Source organism: Dermacentor andersoni, chromosome 4, assembly GCF_023375885.2.
Source record: "Dermacentor andersoni chromosome 4, qqDerAnde1_hic_scaffold, whole genome shotgun sequence".
Lineage (NCBI taxonomy): Eukaryota > Metazoa > Arthropoda > Arachnida > Ixodida > Ixodidae > Dermacentor > Dermacentor andersoni.
This window is the reverse complement of record NC_092817.1, coordinates 40,246,817-40,271,538: the sequence shown is the minus strand read 5'-3', so window position 1 is coordinate 40,271,538 and position 24,722 is coordinate 40,246,817. Positions and strand designations below refer to the sequence as shown.

Here is a 24,722-nt window from a genome sequence, read left to right as displayed (position 1 = left end):
TCCCGCCAAAAGTCAGCTCAGTGATCCGTCTGATTTTCTGGGCCGCTTCTTCGTCGTTGGTACTGATGATTATGATATTGGAGCCGTTGCGCAGCCGGACTATAAAGTCTTCCGCCTTACAGCCCTGGCCGGTGGCTGCCACCACCGCCCGCGCCACTTGGTGCGTGTGCAAGTCCTTGACTGCGAGTCCCTTCGGCCTCAGGACGATCTTTAAATCTTCGCGCGGGAGCGGCGGCAGCCTCCTCCTCGGCGGCGGCGCTCCTCCTCTCACTCCTTCGCCGGGCGCAGCTGGCGCGGCGCCTGACATCATGGCGGCGTTCTGTGATTGGATGTTGCCATGCGGCGTTCCTGCCAAAACCGGGCCTCCGCGCTGGCGTCTCTTTTGCCGACTAGACATGGCGATTTCCCATTCCGGGTCCGGATCTCGAATTAAATGGTTTACTTGCGGGTTTGACGCCGACGCGGGGGCCGACGTTGTCGCTGGGGTGCTGCCTGGGGTCGGTCGGGTGCCTCCTCCTCGGGGTAGGCCTACCGCCGTCGACGGTGCGGCGACGACGGCTTCGTGCGGGTCTTGTTCCATGAAATCTTGCGCCTCGGTGGCGGTGGTCAGTAGTCGTGATATCGTGAGGTGGTCGTAGCTCGGGATGTCGTGTCGGGCCATCGCTCTGGGTCCGCCTCGCCGCTGGCCGAAGCCGGGGGAAGACCTCGAAGCCCCGTACTCGTGCTAGGCCTCGTTAGGCTTAGCGCCTGGTCGGCCACTCGGAAAATTCAAAGTCCGGTAAATCCGAAAATTTTGGACGTACCGGCTTGAATTTAGTGTCCTCGTGGTCCGCTTCGCTTCCGGCGTCGATTCCCACAAAAATTTGGGCGATCTAATTGGTTTGACCGGGCCAAAACACCCGAAATTCACGGAGCGCATGTGACACGCGTCCGCTCGCTTCGGCTGCTCGCAGCGCCCCCCTGAACCCAGGAACGGGCGCCTGAGAGCTGCACTCTACCCTGCGAAAGTGGATGTACAGCGAAGTTGGCGCGGACGTTAGACAAGCGCCGCCATCCAACTGACGCACTGCGTGTGTAGAAAGAGTTTATTTCAACAAGAGACGACACGAACACTGAGTAACAATCATGGCACAATTACACGAAGACGATAACATATGCACAAAACGAAGCATTCTAAACACGCCGCGTTTTCAGAGTAGTGACGCACTACCACAACAAGCGACGCGCGTCACGCTAGCACGCACATGTAGCGAAGTGCAGCATACATGCTCATTCTGCTAGGCCGTCCGCCAAGCGCAAGTGTCTTACTGAACTAAATTAAAGTTTAGAAGTAAATTGCGTAAGCAAATGCGTGAAGCACGGCTCACACACAAGCTACAGAGATTATAGCTTCGGATTCTAATACGAATATGCGAGAAAACATAATTCTGCTACGCGGAAGCTTAAAAGACAAAGCCCTTTTCCAGCTGCCGTTTGAGGTCCATCGTCATTGTTGTAGATCCTCCGCCTGAGGATAGTGCGTTATTGATCTAATTGAATTTCGCAACGTAAACTGTGTCACAAAGTTCGTAGAATATACGACTTATACACAACCTACAGGCATGATAACATCATTCGCCGTGGTTGGTTAATGGCTGGGATGCTGGGCTGCTAGGAACGAGTACGCGGGATCAGATCCCGGCCACCGCGGTCGCATTTCGATGGGGGCGAAATATGGAAACACCCGTCTACTTAGATTTAGGTGCACGTTAAGGAACCCTAGGTGGTCCAAATTATTCCGGAGTCCCTCACTACGGCGTGCCTCACAATCGGACCTTAGTTTTGGCACACAAAACCCCATAATTTATTATTATGATACCATCGAATTGTAATTCGAATATACGAGAAAAGATAATTCTGTTGCGCGGAAACTCGAACACAAGCCCCTTCTCTAGCGGACATGATGGTATGTTGTCGGACAGTGCTTGCCATAAAGTCAATTACTGTCCCGGCACACGCTGTGCTACAGATGCAACGGGTAGAGCACCCACGCATCAAGGACAGATGTGTTTAGAAAAAAAGTTTATTTCAACAAGAGACGATACGAACACCTGAGTCACAATTGTGGCACAGTTCCACCGGGACCATAACATATAAAAAAAAAAAAACGAAGGATTGTACACACGGCACGTTTTCAAAGTAATGTCAGAGCCCTCACTCACTAACATATGCGAAAACGTTCGTCACACACGCACGCACGTTTGCGGAAGTGTAGCATACATCCTCATCCTTGTAAGCCCTCCGCCTGGCGCAAGTGCGTTATTGAACTAATTGAATTTCTCAAAGCAAACTGTGTCACAAAATTCGTAAAGTACGACTTACAAACAACCTACAGATAACACAGCATCGGACTGTAATTCGAATATAGAGAAAACACAATTCTGTTACGCGGAAACTCAGACACAAACCCCTTCTACAGCCGCCGTTCTTTTTTTTTTTTGGGGGGGGGGGGGGGGTGAGCACGCCACGAGAAATTCCGACCAACTAGAGGATAGCAGCTTCGCTGTGATATCATCCACCCATACAGTAGCACGAAGCTACAAGGGGAACCCAACACGGCCTCCTCATCAAGAGAGCTTCGCAGTTCGCAGAACTCGTTCTGGTCCGGGGTTCTAATTCGAGCTACACCTTTCCGCGGCTGTCGATTTACCATCTGGTATCTCTCTCCCTTTTCCTTCTCCCTTTCCCCAGCGTAGGGTAGCCAACCAGTTTCCTGACTGGTTAACATCCCTGCTTTCCTTATATCCCACCCTCTCTCTCGCATAAAAATATCGATCATGTGCGATCGCCGTAACTAGGTTGAAAGTATAGACTACAAAATTGACTGCGCTACATGGTTCCTCCAGGAGCGAAGGCAAAACATGAAGCTCCTAAATAAATTTGTGAAAAGAAAAGAAACAAAAAACAGGGAAAAGACGATCATATTCACATTAGCATTAGGTAATAAGCAAGGCGGAGTAATTCGTGCTCAGATTATCATTTAATTGCTCGACCTTCTTGCAGCGAGGGGAGCTTTATATGCTAGGATGACAAGCTTGGCAAGAAGCAAGGAAACGAAAACTGCGCAGGAAGGAAGTGAGCACTCGGGCAAGGTTCTCTGCGAAACTCACGCGCTGAGCTTGGGAAGAGTTACGTTCTCCGGAGCAGTTACACGGGAGAGCACGTCGCAATCCAATTAAGCAGGGACATTTGTAGCTCGGCGTTTTGTTAATTAGCGCCGGGTCTTCCCACGAGCACGAACCGAGAGCAGTTTCTTAGGCGAAACCGGGCCTCCCTGCAAGCGTCTACTCGCTTGGAAAACATCGCTAGGAATAACTGGAAGCTTCCGAGAGGGAGCGAGAAAAAGAAAAAAGGTAAAAGAAAAAAGACTTTTGGGAAAAGCTTCTCGACGAGCTGTACAGATCAAAAAGGAGTTAAGAGAGGGAGTCGTTGTAGGGGGCCCAACGTTTGGCTGCTGATTATTCCGGCTCTTCGTTTCCGGGAAACGTGAACATCTTTTGTTTGCTGCAGGCAGCTGCTCGTCTAGAGGCTGTTCCCCGTTCACACCGCATGCTCGCAGAGTTGACGTAGACCAGTCATCTCGTACGTAAACATCGCAGCCAGGGTGAATATTGAGTACCAAAGGAAAGATAATCATGGGAAACGACTTTGTTTTTGTTGGAAGGTATTGCGTAGCTTTCCTTCTCCTTTTTTCGTTTTTGTTTTGTGAAAAGAATGAAACAGGGACACCAAAGGGAGGCAGGAAAGCAGAATATGGGAAAGGCGAAAGCACCACGGTGATAATTAATAGTAGATGCCTGACAGGGTGGACGTGGAGTCGTTGGGCGCAGCAGGCATAACGTCTCTCTTCCTTCATTTTTCTTTTTCCTAATTAAACAAAATTAACTATGGGTGTTTTACGTGCCAAAACCACGATCTGATTATGAGAGACGCTGTAGTGGGGGACTCCGGAAATTCGGACCACCTGGGCTTCTTTAACGTGCCCATAAATCTAAGTACACGGGTGCTTTCGCATTTCGCCCCCATCGAAATACGGCCGCCGTGGCCGGGATTCTATCCCGCGACCTCGTGCTTAACCCCCTTTTCTATTTTCTTTTCCTTCTCTCGCGCAGTTCTTATGGTCCAATGACATTGTGACGGTCCTTTAACACGCTACAACACGTGGTGGGCTCGTCACTTACGAAACTATGCGCCTAACTTTGCTCTGAAGTTTCGGTTTCCCGACAACCAACCTATTTCGTGCTCGAAATAGGAAATGCGAATAAATGCACGCATTAGATCGCGGCCCATTGCGATTTCATCGCTCGAGCACACCTCTTCGCCGAAGTCGGCAAACATTTCGCTCGTGAGAGCTGTGTGACATCGGCAGGTGACCTTCGGAAACAATGGTTAAAATAACATGAGCACTCACCTAAAGTTGAAAGAAACAAGCATTACGGTGCAAATATGGCACCCTTTACTTACATTTAAGATGAGCGAGAAAGGATTCAAATATTTATGCTTGTCTATGCCAGACACACATTAAGTGTAGACTATCACCAATAGACTTTGCATGTGTTATTCATGCATCGTGCACTTCTCTTCATTCTGAACAAGGAACCTCTAGTGGCCATTGGACTACCTCGTCGAACATTGGACTGCATTCGCTAGTCATGGGCAGTTTTGAAAAATAGCGCACCCAACTGTTCTTACTTATCCCAAGCCTCACGCCCAGCTTGCGTTCTCTTGTACTGCTTTGGCATTCACTTGTGTACCTTTCTTGCGTTCTTTTCTACGGCCAGCTCGTTTACGTTCTCTAGATTTGGCTGCATAAAGCTTAAAACTTAATATTATGTTTAACAAAACGAGTAGCTGACATCTGTTCTTGCGAACCATAGTAACGTAGTAACATCTTTTTCTTTTCGTGAGTTCTGATTTTGCGCTAGCTTCAAAAGGGGTCTGCAGTGTTTCTCGTAGATCGATATAGCTATCCGTTCCTCGTGATGATCACGAACGCATAGCTCTGAAGCTGTCGCAGGAAGCTGACACACCTTTCTGCGACAGCGGTGGGTGTCTATCAAACATATCATCTGTGTCTCTTTCCGCTATGGCGGCTAGCGTCTTCTACTCCGCGCCGCGTTAGATCTCCCGGATCCAAAGTCGTTGCCGCTGACAAAGGCACTCGGACTCACGGCCACATGCCTCGCAAGCCCAGAAAGCGATACGTGCATTGATGTAGTTTCTGAAGACGACATGACCTTATCGAGTGACTGCAGTTTCGATGTGCACCTTAGGAGGTACCAACGCCCTCAGTGCTTTATCTCCTTTAGTTCTTCCGTTTCATCCCCTGACCAACCTTCTTCCGCTGCGCAGGGTAGCAAACCGAATGCACGTCTGGTCAACCATCCTTTTTCTTCCTTCAATTCTCTCTCTTTCTCTCTCGTACGAATGGACAAAGATGACGCTCCAGCACACTTATTTTTTTTTTAATAACATGATATTACAGAAGAGATTGGTACCTTTAGGGAGCACCAACTGCCCCTCGTCGCATGACAAACAAAATGAAAGCCTCAAAAGCGCCGAAGGACCCTTTGTAAATGGAAGCCCATTGTAAATGTTGGAAGCCATCCCCAGTGTTTGGTTCTGAAACAAACAAAGAAAGAGCACAAAAGAGAAGAAGGCGGAACGATGCACAAAGGGGTCACGTTGTTGTTTCCTGCGGCGCAATCCTCAAATACATTTTTCTATGTTTGCTTGCTAAGCACCGGTGGACCAACACATGATTGCGGAAGAATTAAGCTAATAGGAAGAGCAAAAATGGCTCGAGGCGATCCATCAGTATACATGGCGCCGGTTTGGTGTTCATTGTTTACATTTGTCTTTTTTTCGGCACTTCCGCCTAAAGGTCTTTCATCACACGCTCTGTTGCTTGCACCGCTGGCGCTCTTGCCTTTGTGATTTGCTGTTACGTCGCCTGTGGCCCACCGGCAACATGCTCGAAGGTAGCAATGCTTTCAGAAGGGAGAAAAAGTTTGTTTACTACAATAAAAAATAAAGGCATCGCAGGCACCAAATATCAGAATTGAATAAGTAAGCGAATGCACAAAAATGTCTTTTTATCTAACTTCGAACCGGTAATCCAATATAACTATGGAAATGTACTGTCATTGATTTTCTTTTGTTGCTCTGTTTACACAGGCAGCCCTAAAAACAAAGAGACAGTTGCCCAGGGGACTGGCGAAAAAGGTACCCGAAATGTCTGAAACGCAGTGGTGAATCTTTTTTCCTTTTCTTTTCTTTCTTTCCTTTTCCCCTTTGAAGCGGCTCTTATTGTTCGTCGAAACGAGCGTAATGTTGGTCTACGATAAAAATTACGCATGCAAACATACGTTCAATATGCCACCTATTAATACTTCCACGTAAACTTTTGTACTCGAAGAAGATTAGCATAACGACGACATAAGATTGGCATCAAGCTCATAACTGGTATAAGAAAGTCAAAAATATATCCGCGCGACTAGTGTGGGGATTATGCTGACTGCCAGGTGATAGGACACCAGTTCTGGGCTCGCACTAAAAAAAGAACTCGTTCCCTATAATTGCTCGTAACAGCCAGTTCCAGTAAATCTTGATGCTACAAATATGATTAGGAATTAAAGGCCCCTCTGGCCAACGGCAGAGAGCACTTACGAACGAGAAGTTGTGTGAATTCGACCTTATTCATAACAAATAACTTGGGCTAGTATAGTTCGTAAGATCGAGTTCCAGCCAATCCCGGTGTTGGATTATTATTAGCGAAGGCAACTGGCCAACGGCAAAAAAGCACGAACGAAAAGTTTTGTTAGTACTTTTTCCATACCCTGCCATTTCGGCCCCATTGGGCGAATTCACATATTAAGGCAGAAAGTACTTTAGTGCGTTAAACAGAAGCGGAGTCATTGGCACTGAAACACGGCCTTCGCGGTGCTTCCGCTCCTTCAATGCCTTGCACTGCGAAGACTACGACGGAGCGGGCGTGCCCACAAAGCTCGCCCCCTACTGAAAGCCACAGTGGTGAGCAGTTCAAATTTGACTTTGGATGTTAACGTAGAGGGCGCTACTTTCGATTTTGGCCCTACGACGTCAAACGTAATATGAATGCGGTAGTCCTCAGTGAACAGAAGTGCGCTTAGCCAGTAGACTCGTCGCGGCACCCCGCGGCGGCCGCGGTACTTACGCTACGTAGTAGCTCGCCGCTACATGCAACTGCACAGCGTAGGCGGAGCGTTTGTTACGCACGACAGGGCTTGAGTGCGCGCTCGCGCTCATATGCCCTAGCCTGACAGTGCTACGTGGTGCGGACCGGCTCTGTCCTTCGCCAGCTAGACCGACGGTTTGCAGCCACATCAACCTTGCGATTTTTTTTTTTTTTTTTGAAGCGCTATCAATAAGTCCGCCAATGCGTTTAACCAAGAGCGGCCAAGAGCAAGCAAGCGCTGGCAAGCGTTCGTGTGGTCTGACCTTAAGTTTCGCGTGGTTCGAGGCTAGTTGGAAGGATGCCGCTAGGGGGCCGTGACGAGCGGACGTGTATCACGTCGGCTCTGTCTTCCTGCAGTGATTTCTAGCGGCAAATGTTGACGGATCGACCAGAGCTGGTTAAAATCATCAATCGGAAGCTGCGAGGACTCTGCGGACACCAGCGTTTGGTCCGTAAGTGGATTTTTCGCCACCTTAGAGCCACACGTCTGCCAGCCGTGGTGCCGACGCGCTAACACGAACGCCGGCCACTGGGCCTAACGTGGGCTAAGGCTTACCGAAGCCCCCGGTGCCGCCGCGTCAGCTGTGCGGCAGCCAACAGAAGGAATGAATATCACCGTGGAAGGTCGCAGCGCCGAACAGGGCGAGCTCGACGCCCCGGATTGGATCACAGTACTCAACAAATGCAACCTCGAGGAGAAATGGGCACGGAACGCCAAGCGCGTCTCAGAAGACACCCCACCACCATCAGCGAAGCGCGACGGCAAACAGCACGCGGAGAAATCGATCGCCTCGAACCAAGTCAAGCTTCCCGAAAATGGATGGAGAATCATTTTCCGCCCCAAGGGAGGCATGGTAGTCAAACAGTACGATGGACCAACCCTGACCGAAGCCATACATGTAGCTGCGAAGATTGAATGGAACAAGGCGTGCCAGCTTGTAAAGAACGAGAAGCAAGGAATTTTGGTCTTCTTCACCCCCAGCACGGAGGCAAGAGACAAGCTCCTACGCCTCACAAACCTGGAGATTGAAGGAAAAGTGCACGAAGTCACCGTTCACCTGGCAGTACCCGACGACTTCTCGAGAGGCGTCATCCACGGCATAGGACTACAGACCTCACTGCAAAAGATCACGCAGGGGATAGCAGAACATGAGGAGAACCCCAAGGTGCTGGCGATCAGGCGACTAGGACAGAGCAAGACCATCATGCTCACATTCGCCACCAAGGAGGTACCGAGGAAAATCAAATGTCTAGGTGCCATCCTGAACTGTTATTTGTACAAAAAAAAGTACGACGTATGCTATAAGTGCGGAGCCCTGGGACATCGTTCCGACGTTTGCGAGAGCAAGGAAGAGAAATGCAGAGGCTGCGGCATCCCCAACCCAAGCGAGGGACACGACTGCAACCCCACCTGCAAGCTGTGCGGCCAACCGCACCCCACTGGCGCCAGAATCTGCAAGGGGATCTTCAGAACGCCATACATCGTTAAGAAACGACAATGGGAGAAGCTGCAGCAACAGGAGGAGGCGGAGAAGAAACTACCAGAGCATCGCAGCCGGCGGGACGCTAGCAAGACGCGGGCCACGAGCAAGGAGCGCCGCCGGTCAGCATCCTTTCCGAGGCTACCACAGCAGGCCACCCCCACCCCGCCAAAGAAGCAAGGGACAACAACCATCAAAAAGGTAGGCTGGGAAGCGGGGAATTCCCATGACTCTGACATAGTGAGGGAGCTCAAAGAGCAAATGCAACAACAACACGAAATGATGAAACAGCAACAGGAACAATGGAAACTTTACCAGGAGCAAACAGTGGCTCAGATGCAGGAGCTCCGTAATCACGTTATCGAGTTGCAAAGGGAGAACACTGAGCTCAAGGCTCAACTCATTAGACAACCGGCAGCGCGTCAGGATGCCATGGCCGATACGTCGTCCGAATCAGAGCAAGAGGTATCTGCACCACCAAAGAAAAAGCGAGTTAAAAATACCGCTTCGGGCCTTGAAATCGCAGAGGGCAGGGCAGAAAAACTTGAGGTAGACATGCAGCAACTCAAAGAGGTAGTACAGCAGGCGGCCATAGCTACCCAGCGTAACGCGGAGAGGATAGACCAACTCTCAGCCCAGCTCAGCCAACTAGTCATCCCAATGGGAACTCGCCTTGATCAACTGGCAGAACAGCAAAACCAACTCTTTCTGCGGTTGAACCATGGCCAGACTCAACACTAGGGCAAACACAATATGGCAATGGAACTGTAGGGGCTTTATAAAAAAAAGAAACGTTCTCCAAGCCTACCTTGCGGGATGCGATGGTCCCGACATCATCGCGCTGCAAGAGTGTGGGAAAAACGCTAAACTCAGCGGATACAAAACATACCCAGGCCAGTCGCCAAACACTCAGACTGCTACCCTGGTGAAGAGAAATATCACCGTCATACAGCATGAGGTAGGATGCACGCAGATTGACTATGTGTTAACGGAGATTCTACCGCAGAGGCGGAAAGAACGCAGCCTGCTAGTCATAAACGTCTACAGCTCTCCTAAACTAAGGAAAGGCTGTGGCTTCAGGGAGCTCTTTGCCAAAGCGCAAGCATTAGCACGGGGTAAGCAGCGTCTCGTAATAGTAGGGGATTTTAATGCTCCCCACCAAGCATGGGGCTACCACTACTCCCAGATAAAGGGAAGGGAATTATGGGACGCTATGATGAAATGCAATTTAACACTCCTCAACGATCCACTCGCACCGACAAGGCAGGGGAACAGCGTGTCATTCGACACCTCCCCCGACCTGGCCATGGTCGGAGCGGACGTTGAGGCTACTTGGCACAACACGAGAGAGAACCTGGGCAGTGACCACAGAATCATAGAGATCGTTGTCCAAAACGGAGTAAACATCAAACGGGAGAGAAAAATCCTAAAATCTATCAACTGGCAGTCCTTCCGAACCAATGGAGCGGATTGTGGGGCGATCACCGACATAGTTGAATGGACCAATGGCATTAAGCGGGCGTGCAAAGAGGCTGAGGAGGAAGTAGAATTAGATGAGGAACAAAACTGGGTTGATAGCCACATGAGACAGCTGTGGCGGAAAAAAAACGAAGCAGAAACCGAGCTAGCCCAAAAAAGGGGCAACCGTAACCTGAGAAGAAGAATAGCAGCTCTCAACAAGGAAATTGAGAGCCATGCCCAAACCCTAAATAGACAACACTGGAACGACATCTGCGATAGACTAGACGGTCAATTAAGCTCCGTCACCACCTGGAAACTATTGAGACACCTCTTAGACCCAGACAACACCAAAGCTGAGACCAGGAGACAAATGCAACGACTAACCCACAATTTCCAGGGGTCGGAGGAGGATATGATAAACCAGATCAAAGACAGGTACATAGGAGAAACAAACACCGAAACATTGCCCGACTACAGTGGCGAAAACAACGAAGAGCTGGACCAACCAATCACCTTAAGAGAGGTCCAAGCTGCCTTAAACAGGCTCAGCGGAAAAACCGCGGCTGGCCCAGATGGGGTCACCAATAAGATGCTTCGAAACCTCGATGACCACTCCCTCCAGCAACTGACAGCATTCTTTCAAAAGTGTTGGGAACGGGGGGAGATACCCGGGGAGTGGAAGACAGCAAATCTAGTCCTCATCCCCAAATCAGGAAAGGAACTCAAACTTGAGAACCTTAGGCCAATCTCGTTAACCTCCTGTGTAGCCAAGCTCATGGAACACGTCATACAGACTAGGCTCAACGATTACTTGGAAAGTAAGGAACTCTACCCAGACAGCATGATTGGTTTCAGACAACAACTGTCCACAACTGACGTCATGCTACAACTCAAAGAACAAGTATTGGAACGGAAGACTAGCGACTCGAGAGTCATAGTCGGACTGGACGTCAGCAAAGCATTTGACAACGTCAAACACAGAGCGATCCTGTCACACCTCAGTCACCTAAATGTTGGAAGCAAGCTATACAACTATATCAAAAGCTTCCTCACGGACCGAACGGTGAACATAGAAATCGGGGGCACAATAAGAAAAAACATTAAGCTAGGCAACAAGGGAACACCGCAGGGATCAGTGCTCTCCCCTACCTTGTTCAATATTGCAATGATCGGGCTGCCAGCACGACTCAGAAAGATAGAAGGCCTCTGCCACACACTCTATGCTGACGACCTCACCCTTTGGGTCGACAGAGGGGGGAGCGATGGCCAAATAGAAGGCACCCTACAAAGGGCAATATGGGAAACGGAATGCTATCTGAGACCCATAGGGCTAAAATGCTCGCCGGAAAAATCGGAGATGCTCATCATGGGCAAGCAGCAGGTCAATATCCAGCTCCTGGTCAACAACACCCCGGTACCAAGGGTGGACAAGATCAGGATACTGGGTATGTGGATACAACAAAATGGGAAAAACACCGAAACAATTAACCGACTAGCCGCCACGACCAACCAAACATGCAGGCTTCTCAGGAGGATAGCAAACAAAAACGCGGGGATGAAAGAGGCAAACCTACTTCGGCTCGTTCATTCTTTCATCATTAGCAGAATCACCTACGCTATCCCGTACTTAAAAACAACTAAAGCAGAGAGAGACAAGGTAGACATTCTCATCAGGAAAGGTGTCAAAACAGCACTAGGTTTACCAGCATGCACATCAACCGAGATGATTCTGAACCTAGGAGTGTCGAACACCCTAGAGGAAATGTGCGAGGCGAAACTCACGGCACAATATATCAGACTAACTGGCAGCAAAACGGGCCGATCCATCCTCAGAAACCTGGGCTATCAAAACCCAGAATCACGTGATAGGATAACCGTCATCCCCAAAGAAATTGCTAACAAGTTAAGAATAACCCCTATCCCAAGAAACATGCACCCCATACACAACAAGGAACGCAGGAGAAGCAGGGTCCAAAGACTCCAAGGCTCCCTCCTCCAAACACAAGGGGTAGTGTACACCGATGCGGCAGAATACCCAGAGGGGCATTATGCTGCAGTAGTAGTGAGCGACAAAGGCGCGCTAGTCTCTAGCTGTAGCGTACGACACTCTTCACCAGATGAGGCAGAGATGGCGGCGATTGCCCTGGCAATCACACACCCATCAACTAGAATAGTCATCACCGATTCTAAAACTGCAATCAAAGCCTATGACAAAGGTAAGGTTTCCAAAGAGGCCGGCAAAATCCTGCAAGCAGGCAAGGAGAACGTACCTAACGACCTAATTAGGATAATATGGGCACCCGCTCATAGTGGACTCACAGGGAACGAGATCGCCAATGAGGTCGCCCGAGGACTCACACACCGGGCCCCAGCGCAGGCGGATTACTTCCTGTCCAAAAAGCGAGAGTTAACCACATACAGAGAAATTCTAGAACACTACAGAATGGGGAGGAGAACTTTGCCTCCCCCCCATAGATCTCTCACAAAGCAGGAAGAGGTAATATGGCGAAAACTGCAGACAGGTACCTTCCCAAACCCGTATATTCTGCACAAATGGCATCCTGAGGTGCACTCTCCAAAATGTAAAAACTGTGAAGGCACAGCAACGCTAAATCACATGCTTTGGGCTTGCCCAGCACTAAACGGCCTACATGGAAACAGAGAGTCATGGGAATCCTCGTTCCATAGCCAGGAAGAGCAAGCCCAAAAACAGGCCATCCGTCAAGCCCAGGCCGCCGCCGGAAGCCAACTGATTCCGGCCGACGTCTAGGGGGGAGGTAGACGGTGATAGGGAGAGCTGCGTCTCACCCGATCACCCATACTCTCTGACGGGTGTAAATAAAGTGCTATCTCTCTCTCTCTCGAGGCTAGTTGAGCGTACAAAACTTGTCAAAATTAGCGAGACCCGGCGGCTACGATACCGATAATCGGGGTGGCCCCACGCACGCGGCCGCGGCGGCGCGTGAGCAGACGACAGCCGGCTTCTTCCGGAAACACGTGGACATTATCAAAATTCCAAGGCGGATTTTCGTTTACTTCAGCCTGTTTATGAAGTTTCGTCTATAAATATACACAGCAACAGCAGCAAGAAACGCACTGATCCAAACACCCTTCTTGATTGATTTCAGCTGTTGGCCAATAGCAGCCGCGTATTGGAATCCGCTATATTACGAAACAAAGTGTTCACAAAAGAGTGAGGAGCAGGGTTCTGTTGAAAATAGCGCGTTTGAGAGAAAAGTGACTTCGCGATTCGCTTGCGAGCTGCTTGCGCACGGCTGCAAAACTTGGCTGAGGTGTTGGGAGAAGCGTAAGCTATCCGCAGACTATGCGGATAGCCCGAGGGTTGGTTCAGGGCCCCTTTAAGACGAAGCTTTAACTCGGGCCCAACACCGATGCCTACTATTCAAATAACAAGTAACGCGCAAAAATGCATCTCTGAGATAACTACTGGGCCGATCATAAAGAAATTTGTTGCATTCGATAGGGAAAGCTAAATTATAGTGACACTTGAAAGTAGAATTCTGATTTTGAAATCTTGTTTTGAAGTAGAAATCTTTTAAAAGTTACTTTCAAAATTTGGTAAGCTTGAAGAAAGAAATAGATACACGAGGTGTGCGAACTGCATGGTAGCTCTGCCTCAAGGACAGATGTCGAGTTTCTGTACACTGCATCCGTTCGAGCATCCCAAGCGGACAAATGTGATATACCAATCTATGCCTTACGGGGAATTTTTGTTGTTTACAAGGGTTTTGTAAAGGTCCCAGACACATATCATTGGTTTATTTGAGAGCCGTGTATAACAGATCAAGTTTGTCCGCTTTAGATGTACTGTTAGATGTAATTTACGAAAGTGCGTTATCATTTCTAATTGCTGACTTACAGTGGTATAAACATGATAGTTTCGTTTTCTGATTTTCAACAATTTTACTACAGCACTGACAGCCTAATTCGAAAATTCTCTGCGAACAGCCACTAGATTTTAACTTTTTCTTTTTAATGCAGCAAAGCTAATCAAATTTGGTGCAGCGGTTACCGATAAAAAAAAAAAAAGAACGATTTCTCCTTTCCCATGTAATTAGGAGACGATGAGCTAAACCTTCCTCTTAACAGTTTTGTCGATAGAGCTTCGCTGTGTATAGGTTGAATTAAAAACACCCTTTTTAACTCAAGTCTTTCTTGCCACTGGCTCTTCATTTGAGTGATAATATGTCCAACATGACGACTGGCAGACTTCTGATCTTAGGAAGTGATTACGTGCAAACACGTTGCTGTAAATACAGGCCCGCATGCAGCACACGGGGCTTTGCGGAGTAGCAGAAGTAAGAGCAAGGAATTGAAAAAAAAAGAGAAAAGAATACTAAAGAAAAAGATAGCGCCGTAATCAAAAAGCGGGCGAGTAATCCTCCAGTAAGTGCTCTATCAATTGACATGACTGTTTTCTATTATTGTTTTTTTCTTTGTTCTTTCTTCTCGCAACGCATAACAGCCGCAGTTCCCCACACGTCGTCTTGACATTCCCTTGTTGGCCTTTCACACGCACCGCTGCTTGTCTTGGGCGTAGCAGCTTTTAAAAGTGCCCTCCATCATGCAGCTCGGCGTGGCCGCCGCGTTCTGGCAAGTGTATGCGTATACTACAGATTTTCGCTTTTCTGTATGTTTCATTATTTCCCTTTCTCGCAAGCCTCTTTTTCTCGCCGCAGCAAAATCTGAGGTGCCAACCTGCGTCGCGCAGCTACAGAGACGCGGGCTTTTTTTTTTCTGCAGTTTCGAAACTTCGGTGACACCCCTCCTCGCCAAGCCTTCACCCCATCCCGTACCCACTCCCTCACACACATACCTTCCATTTACCAGCCTCGTTCTTCTATTCGCCTTTGACGCCACGCAGAAAAGGTCCCAAGTTTATGTTTCCTCACCAGGGTGTTTATTCGTAGCTTTGTTTCGAGGATCGGCTAGCCTGATGGACGAGGCTAGCCGGGAAAAGGTAAGGAGGGGGTGGGGTTGGTGTGCTGGACGCGAATGGGCTCACGCTTTGGCCTCGACTTGACTTCGTTCCATCGCTTTCGCTGTTCTTCTGCTTCCTCTTTTGTGATCGCGCAGCGCCTTTTCACCAATGTCGTCGCGAGAACAAAATACCGGGAGAGCGAATCGCGAGCAAAGGGCGTGATGGGGTGGGGGGGGGGGGGGGGGTAGGAATCGGTAAGGCGACACTGAAAACAAAACCGGAAGCCTTCCTCCCCGCGCACTTCCTCTCTATTTTTTTTGCTCTACCATTGTATACTTTCCTTACGTCCTCCCCCGGCGTCCCAGCCTTAGCGCGCGGTCGAGCGGAAATTGCGTTGTTATCCTTTCGAGTCGGTGAGACGTATATAAGGCGGAGGTCAACAGTTCCTCGTCGCTGGCGGCAACGCGATTATGTTTTTGTCCGGAAGCGTTGACGTGGACGCTCCGCGCGACGCGCTGGTGCCCGCTCGTCCGCGTCGTCTAAAAGCAACAGTTTTCTTTTATGGGTTCCCACCGCAAATGTGTTTGCCGCCGCTATTACGCGCACTTTGCTTTCTTCAGCGGTGCGTCTCTTTTTTTTTCTGATCTTCTTTAAGGAGGAATAGGGTTGATAGTGCTAATAAGTGTGTCAAGCTTGGCCACCTTGAAAGAAAAAAAAATCGTTTCGCTGCCGGTAGCTGGGGCATTTGTCTTTCTCGAGTTAATTCTCAAGTCGCTCATACCTTCTGCGGTGTGGCTCGGACGAGGTCTTGCGTAAAGCTATAGATGTCGCCGGTTAGTTGTTGCGCCGACCCTTATGGCGATACCTTAGAATGTCATTAAGAGGCTGGATGCTGACACAAGCCGCGGACGAACTGTGATTTTAGATCTATGAGCTACGAAGCTTAGAGAGATGAACTGTGAGCCTACAAGAGAGGACCTACTGTGACAGGCAGCCTACGCACGGTGGCTGAGTGCATGGTGGCGTAGCTGTGTTTAGCGTGATATTATGCGCAGTGGTTAACTACTGCTCAGAGGTATATTTGTGTGCATTGCAAACGCGGAACGTGCGGAGCAAAGGTTGCGAATAAGTTGTATAGTGGTTTCGGCTTAACCTATTTTTTGGAGTCAATAAAAGATTCTCTAGCTCTGTCCACACAAATTTACAGAACCCGCGTGTGCACCCACCTTTGAGTGTACGTCACAAACGCACAGTCAGGCAAAATACTCTTCAGCTATCCCTCCCCTTTTTCCCGCCCCCAGTGTAGGATAGCCAACCGGGCTGAGTCCTGGTGAACCTCCCTACCTTTCATTTATCATTCTCTCTCTCTCTCTCTCTAGTCAAAATTAAAATGGAGCTTTTCACTGCGGCGTTTTTCTACACCCCTTGTTGTTGTTTTGGGAAGCGAAGCCCCGTTGAACCGCTGCCAGTGACGAAGTATAAGTCACGGGCCAGCCAGTCGAGACTACGTCTTCGGCGCGGAGCTGGTCACGGGTGGTCATTCTACTCAAAGTAAAAGCTCGATAATTTGAGAGCCCAGGCCAGGGCAACAAGGTCCTGGCGCTCGGGCCAACATAGGAGGCTTTGAAACTTTCTTTCCCACACGCACACGGCTGGAAAGAGAGAGAGAGAGAAACAGATATACATTTGTAGCGATATAAAAGATGACAAGTTGGTCTGAATAAAAGTTCTGACCAGCTACTCAACATTGGGAAAGGAGAAAAGGGGTAAAAGAACAAAGAGAGAAAAGTCCTCACGAGCAGCACGCACGAAGTGATAGCACGAACGAATATGAACAGTCGAGTCTGAAGCTCGAAATCGAGACCAGTCTCCTGCAGGGATTGGTTAACCCCCTCAAGAACATATCGCATATGACAAGTGTCTGGCCAAGGTACTAGGAGAACCCTTTGGGGTAAAGGTCGAATGTCGAACCCTCGTTTCCGATATTGCAGCGGCGCGAACTTTTGCTGCGTCAGTGAGATGTCGCAGGCTGCGGTTCAGCTTTGAGAAAGGATTTGCTGGTGCCTAGCAGGGATTATAATCACATGTAAAGGATATCGAAATCACGTACACCGGGAGATGTTAGGAGAGTTACCCGACCCCGAAGAACATGTTTTCCAGCAAAGAAAATCTGATCCGCGCATGGATTTTTGGTTTATTTCCTACGAGAGACAGCACTGTACGCAATCTCCCTGACCCCCTTCCCTAAGAACGAAGAGATAATGGTAAAGCTTAGTCATACATAGTGAAAATGCTTTTGCGTTATTTAATTTATTCATTTTATTTGAATATACTGTGAGTCCCACTTGGGACTGTTACAGGAGTGGGTTTATGTACAAGAAGTTACAAAAACAATTAATAATAAAATATGGTAGATAGCAATCTGGTGTAGAAAGACGACAAATCAAAGCATTCATAAGTGGACATATCCAGTCTTGAACATAGATAGCTGAATTCTAGTTAATGAGCTGATCTACTCGAAGAGGCGGATATCACTTGCAAAAAAAAAATAATAATGAAATGCATAATCGGCTATTTAAAGAAAATTCGCTCATTAAGTTTTTAACTAATGACTTTATGGGTGATATTGTAATTTGCAAATTCTAGCCGTGGAGTTCGCAAGGCGGATCCACTTGGAATGAATTTTCAAGATGACGGCAGTTTCGCGATATTAATTCCCGAACTTTGCGGAGAAATGCTCTGGTGTTCCAGTTGCTTTCTTAACAAAACGCAGTTTTGTGCATTCCAGCACAAAAGTAACTGGAACGCCATCGCATTTGTCCGCATAGTTAGGGAATTAATATCTCGAAACTGATGTTTTTCTGAGTATTCGTTCCAAATGTATCCGCCTTGCGAACTCCACGGCTAGAATTCGTATATTGCAATATGGGCCATAAGGTAATTAGTTAAAACTTAATTTGTGAATTTCTGTTAATTAGTCGACTATGCATTTAATTTTTGTGTGCAAGTAGTGTCCGCCACTTCGAGTAGACCACCTCATGAACAAGAATTGTGCGACCTGCCAAAGACAAACTTTAAGAGTTCTTGAACGTGTTCGCTGAAACACCCTGTATGTTGTTCATAGAAGAGTACTCATTCATCGTAAATTCATGCTTGGGACGCGTTTCCCTAGAGCGGTTAAAATTAATGTAAGTAGAAGGATCTACGTTGAATCCGTTACGCATTAATTGTCATAAGAACTTCGCTCTCTGAAGTGTTACGCGACTTGATAATGTGTCTTTGTCTATACAGGAAGGCAGCTCCATAGTGGAATCAGTACGCCGGTACCTGTTGTAGATAAAGCGAACCGCTTTTCGTTGCATCGATTCGAGCAGGTGTATATACTTTTGCATATAGATAGGGACGCCAGACGATGTTTGCGTATTCTAAGATTGGACGGATAAGGACCTTACATGCGAGTAACTCGGTATCTGATGTTGCAAAACGAAAGGCGCACTTAAGGAATGATAACATGTTCACTGCTTTTTTTGGTTGTGTTTTGCACTTGGATTTTTGAGCTTGGATCATCAGAAATAATGTCACCAAAGTATTTCTTTTTCGGTTACTGTTGTAAGAATGCCATTGCCAAAGCCATAGGGGAAGCTCAGTTTTGATTTCTTATTTCTGACTGACCTCGCTACCGTTTTCTTTTTCTAGATTGATCCCCATTTGCCAGGCATTACGCCATTGTATGACGTTGCTCAAAGGTGTATTTAGTCGCACTTGCTTTTGCTGAAAAAAAGTTTTTTTATATAACACGCAGACGACCGCAACGAGACGTATCCGTACATGCACCTTATTCGTAATGTCATTTATGTGTAAAATAAACAAAAAATGGTGCTAGCACGGAGCCCTGCAGCATTACGAGGAAAAGGTGGAGTGCGCTAGGAAATTGATAGTCTATTAGCAAAGGAGGACTTTCAGTGTTATATCCGGATAAGATAAGACGTTACGCAGGCACTGACAATGCGCATCCACCTCGCGGGTTTGTTTATTGAAGTATAAAACGATTTTTGACGTCTTGTCACCTGTCGGCATGCGGGCAGCGACGTTTTTCTTGAAGCTGTTCTAGAGCCAGTGTAGAAGCGGTATTTTGCACTCGTGGCTGGTCTTACCGCGCAGCGTATACCTAAGGAAGACCTCCCTAGTGCGGGTATACCTCGAAAACTTATGAAATTTGGGTATTTCCTAGAGCAGCGCTCACATGTGACAATTAGGAACAAAGTACAGACTAATTATTACGCTACACTGGAACGCACTTCTGGCGGAAACAATGAATTGTAGTTGCAGTAGGAAGTTATGTAGCTCGTTATGCGCGCCCTGCAAAAATTGGCGCGATTTGTTTTCCTGGGAGCTGGGCAGCTAGGAGCTGGGCAACTAGAAGTTGGTAAACTTCTTTATGCATATTTTTTCATAACTTGAATATCATTTGCATTTCCAGTAGCAATGTCGTGTTATGCAACCGTTCGTAATGAAAGTAAAGAACGCTAAACCGCAATGAGAACAATACTCTTTACTTTGGTTATGCTTTACTTTCATTGCGCTCTCTCATCTGATTATTAACGGAACCCATCTCGCCCAACTTGCTGTACTACTGCAATTTGCAACCGTTGTTGGTCTACCGGCGATCACTTCCATGTACGACTCGCGCACACTGTAATCTATTGTTACATGATGTAAGTCCCGTGCTGTTATTGTGATATCTTTAAATTAGCATTGTAATTAACCTCGTTAGTTTTGATTTTATCGGTTTGTGCTGCAGTGACTCATTTAAGGTTTGGTTATACTTGTACGAACTTTCTGTCGCTCAATTATTCGTGCTAAATCTATAATGGCCGCACCTCTACTACAAAAAACCTTGATTGGATTGGTAATGTGTTTTAAAAGGTAGTGGTTTAGCCACAAACATTTCTTTTATTACATACCACCTTTCTTTTGTTGTGTCCCCTGTTTTGAGGTCTCAATTACACGCGCAGTTAATGCATGTCCTGCGCCTAATTTCTGCACTGAGAAAATGAAAAATTTTCCAGCCGCACAAAGTATATGCGTATAACCAATGTGCGCGTTGGCGTGCTTCGCTCAGCGCTGGTCTAACCTAACCTAACTTCATTATAGAATGAAGCTAGCTTTACGAACGCTCCTTATTACGGTAAAGAAGAACTACACAACTCGCTGTGTTTTCATTCGACAATGGCCTCTGCGCAGCTTCATCGAGGAGATACCCTCGGTGTTCTTAATCATAAGCTCAAAAGGAAAACTGCAAACATTCGTGTTAGCGAGAGTATTCACAGGAAAGGCGTTTAGTAAAATATAGTTCAACAAGCTTTCTCACACTAAAAAATTGTAGCTGAATTTGTGTGTGTGTGTGTGTGCGTGCGTGCGTGTGTGTGTGTGTGCGTGCGTGCGTGCGTGCGTGCGTGCGAAGGAAATGCGAGGGCCTCTTGTGTTTAACTAGATAAAAATTCATGACTAATGCATTAATCACGAATCGTCACTCTAATGCTATTACGTGAAGCAACGCGGAAAACACACCAAGCCTTGCCACAGGCTCTGTGCTTCAAACATTTTTTCAGTCTTTCGGCACAGTCTAAGCTCTTTTTTGCCACAGCTTCTAAGACTGAGCCTTGTACCCTATGGTCACTGCACGTTGGCGAGCATTTTCGAGAAACCACATTAGAGCTCTACCGTGTAAAGGGCTATCAGAGCTTGTATTAATTCACAAAACTGCTTTCTCTCCACAAGGGTTCCTAAGAGCAGATGTGGGCCAATCATGATATTGGGCATATTATTGCCAAAGACGGCCGACAAACAGCCGACAAACACGGAGGCAACAAAGTCAACCGAGTACAAGAAGCAGTCTGCACAACAAACACAAGGTACGACAACTTCGATCACAAAAAAAAGGTACAGAGAAAGAGACAGATATAGGAGAGAGAGAGAGAGAGAGAAGAAAAAGGAACAACCTATGGTAGTCTATAGTACTGCATGCAGTGTGTGTGTGTCTGCGCGCTCCTCTAGCCTCATATGAGCAAGGGGAACTCTACGCCTTGACACGTCTACAAAGGAAGCCGTAGACAAATGAAGCAACCCGACGGAAAACGGCTTGTCGCCATCGTTTGCAGACTAAATAAAAGGGTCGTGTTGAGCCGCAACAATGCTCTCGCGCACTGCCGCCCTCTCGTCATTCGGGAGCGATCGATGCTGTGCTCTCGCGAAAGACGAGCTCCGGCCCCGCGTGCGCGTAAACGGCAGCGGAAGTAACGCAGTCCCGCTTATTCGCCCAGCAGGTCTGCAGTCATTCGTCAAAAAAGAAAACAGCGAGCACAAATTGCATTTCTCCATAAACACCGTGGTGTAGCCCAACTCCGTTGTGCAATCAGTCCCGGCCGAAAAATGAACGAAGCGAACAAGCAGTGTGGCCATTGCAGCAGATTAGGCCGAGAGTTATGTAAAAACGGCCGCTTCTGTTGCGTAGCTGGCTACATTGAGCGCCGCTGCGTGAATAATGGTCCCGCCTTTGCGGCTCCAAAGAATCGGGAAACAGGGAGCCCTTGTAGAAGCACCGAACTGAAGATTAAAAGCGTCTTCCCAAAGAAACGCCCAGTACAAATGTAACCCATGCATGACAACGACCACGCGAATGATGTTCACTGGTCTTTAGCGGTGCAGCGGAAAGAAATCATTTAACTGCCACGCGCGAGATCCATTAATCTAAGTTGTTCGAGTGCAGCAGTTTTTTGAACGCGTAGCAGTGATTTTGCTCTCTGTTAAGGCAATGTTTGAGCAGCAGCTCACGTGACGGTGAAGATAGACATCCAATATGAGGAAAGGAAACCATGTTGTGCTTCAACAAGGTTGCTGAGGGAAATGTGAGATATATTTTAATAGGCATTGGGGGTGATAAACTTTATTGAAAAGGGCGCGGGAGAAGGGGGGAGGTAGCTGAGGGATCGGGCAATACGCATTGGAGAAGCTTGCCTAAGTATAATCAAGCGGCAGGCATGGCGCTGTTGTCTGTTAAATGATGAAAAGACGGGGACATAATCTACACAAGTGTAGGCTAACCCGGTACCATTGCATAGTTCAGTCGCGTTCACGCTTCGATACGTTGTCCTCCATACCTAGCCGCCAATGATTTTGAGGTCTCAGTACCACCACACTTAAACGTCAACGGCGTGAAGAACACGGGTATCGCCACTGCGCGGCCCTCATCTTCTGATGAAGGTCGCTTACATCAACGCTCATCAGTGCCGAAGATCACTGCTTAAGACAACACCGCTTGAGTGATGTCTGTAAGAAGCAGTTTTGAAGGAACCTACAATTAGAAAAAAAAATACATATGCAGATCCTACGCATATTTTTGTATCAGTGTGAAGCGAAGATTTCATGAAGCAGTTAATGAAATGCTATAAATTTCCCATTTCATTTCTGTGTCTTTGGCGTAAAGAAAACTGACGCACACAAATTGTGCTCTAACGCACCCGTGCTAGGCACTGCGACAACTTTTATGTTGCCTTGTATTTTTACATTTCTTCTCGTTTATTTTAGGTGTCCCTAGCGCTTCTTCGGTAATCCCCCATTAGGGCTATGTGCCGTAGTATGGAAATCATCATGGTCATCACCACGCGGCGATTACCTCAAAGAGGTATCACAATGGAAGTATACGTGCGATTGTAGCCGAAGCGTTAGGAAAGTAGACATAGAAAGGTTAGAAATGCTTGCTTTATTAACTTGCGAGGGATTCATCAAAGCAGCAACAGCAGCACTGACTCCGCCAGCAGCCATGGCCGCAAAAGTTCACGGGGATTCGCAAAAAAAAAAAAAAAAAAAGAAAGCTTCGCTTTATCAAGCTCTCGTCGCATCATTCTGATTTCACCTGCCTTTGCGCTGTAAAGACGACACAGTCTCCCATGAATTTTTTACCCCTACATATATATCGCTGGAGGGAACCGGATCACTGGCGTCTATACGGAAACTTCATGTGTGGCGGTTCAGTCGGCATGGGAACGATAGCGGCTGCATGTATTTTGGCAAGCTTCGTCCTTCCGACTTCAAACTGCATCACGATATTGCGAATCGATCACCTACAACAAAGTATTGCGTCATAAATGCAGAACGTCGCGCTACGCGTATGCGTAGAAAATTATTGCCTTCATGCGTTTGGAAAAAAAAGTATGGACCCGTGTTCACAGAAAGACCTCTATACGCTACAGCTCTCCGTAAGAGCACCTCCCAGCCGATTCTGAAGCTGGGAATATTACCGCGAAGGCTGCTGGCCGAAAGCAAGGAGCACTTACGAACGAAAACGTCTGCGAATATGGCCTATGGGCTGTTCGAAATTTAGTAAGGCAAAATGTAATAGGTAGCGCCACAGGCCTTTCTGAAAGCACCAGCCCGAACATATGACGTATACATTCGCTGCCTGTCATACCCATGGTGGTCGAATGATCGCCGTGCCACTGTCCCATCTATAAATAGTCGGGTACAGCTTTAGAAAAAAGGGGCGTTTACTGCTCCAGGGTGGATGGACACGAGCTTCCACCAATGGGCGCGCACTCTAGACTGACGTCACGAGCCCGACGGCCGGTTAGCTATAGGCCCCGCCGATGGAGAAGATGGCCGCCCGCGCGTCCAACTATAGGCCGAATCGCGCCAGTCGTTCGCGTCTGCCCCTCGTCGGAGGGAATTCCGAAACTGTTAGTGGTGGTCTATCATGCCGGAAATATTATTGCGAGCTTACGATGAACCATTTCTGCGGCATGCATTTATTTTTAGCCGTGATCTGGCGACGAAAGGTTGCAGCGAGCGTCGCTGACGCTACGCTACGCGAACTGGCGAGACTGCAGGCTTGCAAAAAAAAAAAAAGTGAGAAGGAACGAAAAAAAAAAAGAACCTTATCACATTCTGGAAAGTAAATCTGTGAAAACGCAAAAAAATATATATAAATCTTATACTATCTAAAACCAAGAGTATTTATTTGAACGATGAATGAAACATTTTTGTAACTTTCCTGCCACGATCTTCTCGCCCCAGGTTTGTAATGGTTTCGATAAGTGCACAGTTTTTTTTTTAACTTACTTGTTAAATAGCCACTGATTCATATTAAGCTCGGAAAACGAATAGTAAATGTGCCGTGTACATGTAAACCTGCGCAAGAGCCAGGCAGAGCTGCTCTTCTTCTTTAGTCCCTTGCAATGAAGCTAAAAAGCAGACGACGCGCAGCATTGTAGAAGGCACGGGGTTATTTTTCTCCCGCGATCCGGCATGTGCTGTAGCATTCCAATCATGAGAGCACTACCCAACCAGTCATCAAAATACAAACGTCTTCATTTATACCAAGAATTACGTGTTTTAAACACGATTTCTTGAGCGGGACTATTTTAGTCGCGGAGGCAATCGGCTGTCGCGCTTCGGTCATCTGGGCGGGGCCTTCCCTTTTTTCTAAAGTTGTATCCGGCTATAGTAGGAAAGGTAAAGAGAGAGGAAAAAGGAGAGAGAGCGCGAGAGAAATTTATCAAGGAAATGGCCGAGAGTTCGGCCTGAG

General features: G+C 47.7%; 1 protein-coding gene across 2 annotated transcripts in view; it reads left to right on the top strand.

The window, feature by feature from the left end:
- Positions 1 to 24,722, top strand: part of LOC126536965 (leucine-rich repeat, immunoglobulin-like domain and transmembrane domain-containing protein 3) — a 294,777-nt gene that overhangs the window by 40,699 nt on the left and 229,356 nt on the right. The gene's annotated exons all lie outside the window — the stretch shown is intronic.